We start from the raw sequence: 3,969 nt of genomic DNA, 5'->3' as shown, positions 1-3,969 counted from the left end.
CCAATCAAAAGGCAGACAGTGCCAGAAAGGATTTTTTTAAAAAAACAAAGCCTTATCTAACTATATGCTGTTTACAAGAAACACACCTTAGAGCCAAGGACACAAATAGATTGAAAGTGAACAAATGGAAAAAAAATATTCCATGCAAATAATAACCAAAAGACATCTGGTAGTGGCAATCTTAATATCAGACAAAGTAGACTTTAAGACAAAATTTGTTAGAAGAGATAAAGATGAACATTATATAGTGATAAAAGGATCAATTCATCAAGAAGATTTAACAATCATAAATATATATACACCCAACACTGGAGTGCCTAAATATATAAAGCAAACATTGACAGAATTGAAGGGAGAAACAGCACTACAGTAATAGTTGGAGACTTTAATACACCAGTTTCAGTATTGGACTGAACATCTAGAAAGAAGATCAACAAGGAAAAAGAAGACCTGAATGACACTATAAACAAACTAGACTGAACAGACATTCATAGAACATTTCACACAACAGCAGCACAATATAAATTCTACTCCAGTGCACATGGATTAGTCTCCAGTGAAGACCTCATGTTAGGTCACAAAGCAAGTCTCAATAAATTAAAAAGACTGAAATCATACAAAGTATTTTCTCTAACCATAATGGAATGAAACTCAAAATCAGTAATGGGGAAAAAAACCTGGGTAATACACAAACGCTTGGAAATTAAACAACACACTATTAAACTACCAACAGGTCAAGAAAGAAATAAAGAGAAAACACAAATTGCTTACAGTCAAATGAAAATGAAAGCACAACATACCAAAAGCTATGGGATAGAGCAAAGGCAGTCATCAGATAGAAATTCATAGCAATAAATGCCTAAATGAAACAAGAAGATCTCAAATCAACAGCCTAACTCCACAATTGGAGGAACTAGAAAGAGAAGAGCAAACTAAGCCTAAACCTACCAGGACAGAGGCAATTACAAAGATCAGAGCAGAAACAAATTAAATAGAAAACAAAAACAAGTTCTTTGAATAAAAATCAATAAAATTGACAAACCATTAGCTAGACTGACAAAGAAAAAAAGAGAAAAGATGCAAATCATGAAAGTGGAGACAGTACAACTGACTTGACAGAAATAAAAAGAATTACGACAGAATATGATGACCAACTTTAAGGGAACAAAGTGGATAAGCTAGATGAAATTTACAAATTCTTAAAAGCACACAACCTACCCAAACAGACTCAAAAGGAAATATAAAATCTCAATAGACCCATAACAAGTGAAAAGATTGAATCCATGATCAAAAGCCTCCCAACAACAACAACAAAAAAGTCCTGAGCCAGAGAAGAACTGATGCCAATTCTGTTTAAACTCTTCCAAAAGACAGAGATTCAGTCCATGAAGTAAACATAACCCTGATACCAAAACAAGATAAAGACACCACAAGAAGACTACAGGGCAATATCCCTTATGAATATAAATGCAAAAATTCTCAACAAAATACTAGCAAACAGAGTCCTACACCATGACCAAGTGGGATTTATTCCAGGAATGCAAGGATGGTTCAACATTAAAAAACCAATCAATGTAATACACCACATCAACAGAACAAAGCAAAATAACAACATGATCATCTCTATTAACGGAGACAGGGCATTTGATAAGATCTAACACCCTTGCTTGATTATAAACCTCAACAAGATTGTAAAAGGAAGTTAGTATGATTAAGGGAATATGTGAAAAATCAACAACCTACATTATACTTAATGGAGAAAGATTGAGAGCTTTCCCCTTGAAACAGGGAATAAGACAATGGTACCCATTCTCATCACTCCTATTCAATATTGTATTAGAAGTGCTAGTCAGAGCAATAAGACAAGTAAAAGATACCCAAATCAAAAAAGAAAATAATAATATCTCTATTCACAATGATATAATTCTATATATAGAAAATCTCTAGGAATCCACAAGAAATTTTCTAGAGCTAGTAGAGGAATTTAGCAAAGTTGCATTGTACAAGGTCAATGAACAAAAATTAGTTGGGTTTCTATATACCAACAATGAGAAATCTGAAAGGGAATTAGGGAAATGGTTTCATTTACAATATCATCTAAGAGAATAAAATACCTATGAATAAATTTAACCAGGATGTGAATTGACTTATACAATGCAAATTATGAAACACTACTGAAAGAGATTAAAGATGACAAATAAATAGAAAGATGTTCGTGGACTGGAAGACTTAATACTGCTAAGATGACAATACTAAATGAAACAATCAGAACAGAAATAATGAGAATGTTCATGCACTGTGAAGAATGTAACCAATGTTACAGAACAACTTGTGTAGCAACTGATGAATGGAATCTAAACTGCTGTCCAAACCTTCACCAAAAACACAAAATATTTAAAAAAAAAAAAAAAAGATGTCAATACTACCCAAAGTGATCTATAGATTCAACACAATCCTGATCAAAATTTCAACAGTCTTCTTTACAGAAATGGAAAAACCAATCCTCAGCTTTATATGAAATAGCAAGAGGCCTGGAACAGATAAAAGTAATTTTGAAGGATAAGAATAAAGTACAATGACTCACACGTCCTGTTTTCAAGACATATTATATAGCTACATTAGTCAAAACAGCCTGGTACTGGTATAATAATAGACACATAGAACAATGGAATAGAAATTAGAGTCCATAAATAAATCCACTGATTTTTGACAAGGGTGTTAAATCCATTCAATGAGGAAAGAAGAGTCTCTTCAATAAATGGTGCTGGGAAATCCGATTTCCACATGCAGGAAAATGAAACAGAATCTATGCCCACACCATACACAAAAACAAATTCAAAATGGATTAAGGACCTAAATGTAAAAACTAAACCCATAAAATTCTTAGAAGAAAATGCAGGGGTAAGGCTATCAGGCCTAGCTTTTAACAATGGATTATCTGGTATAATAACAAAGGCACGAACAGCAAAAGACAAAATAAATAAATGGGACCTCTTAAAAATTAAATACGTTTGTTCATCAAAAGACTTTACCAAAAAAAGTGACAAGACAAGCTACCAACTGTGACAATATCTTCAGAAACTACATATCTGAAAAGAATCTAATAACCAAAATATATATAAAACTTCAGCAACTTAAGAACAAAAAAACAAATCACACAATTGAAAAATGGGCAAAACACTTGAATAGACATTTCACCAAAAAGGATATTCAAATAGCAGCCAAACACATGAAAAGATGCTCAGTGTCTTAGCCATCAGAGAGATGCAAATCAAAACCACAATGAGATACCATTTCACTCCCACTAGGAGGGCTAAGATTTTTAAAAATTGGAAAATAACAAACATTGGCAAGGATGGGGTGAAATTAGAACCCTTATCCATTGCTGGTGGGAATGTGAAATGGTACAGCCATTTTGAAAAACAGTGTGGAAGTTTCTCAAAAAACTAAAAGTAGAATTACCGTATGACCCCCCCACTGCTAGGAATATACCCAAGGGACTTGAAAGCAGCAACAGGAACAGACATATACACCAATGTTCAGTGTAGCATTTTTCACAATAGCCAAAAGGTAAACAACCTAATTGCCTATCAACAGATGAATGGATAACCAAAATGTGGTACATACATACAAAGGACTACTACTCAGTCAGAAAGAGAAATGAAGTTGTGATACATACTACAACAAGGATGGAGCTTGAAGACATTATGCTGAGTGAAATAAGTCAATCACAAAAGGACAAATATTGTATGATCTCACTTACATAAAAAGACGAGAGCAGGCAAACGTATAGAGACCAAAGTTTATTAGTGGTTACCAAGAGCGGGAGAAAGCGGGAAAGAGGGAGTCATTGCTTATGGAGCACGGAGTTTCTGTTTACACTGATGGAAAATTTGCATTAAGTGTAAGGGTTGCACAGCCAATTAATGTAATTGATGTCAATAAGTTGTACTGGCAAATGTTGTGAGA

The sequence above is a fragment of the Trichechus manatus genome, unplaced genomic scaffold, assembly GCF_000243295.1.
Source record: "Trichechus manatus latirostris isolate Lorelei unplaced genomic scaffold, TriManLat1.0 scaffold00020, whole genome shotgun sequence".
Lineage (NCBI taxonomy): Eukaryota > Metazoa > Chordata > Mammalia > Sirenia > Trichechidae > Trichechus > Trichechus manatus.
Note: the sequence above shows the minus strand (reverse complement) of the source record.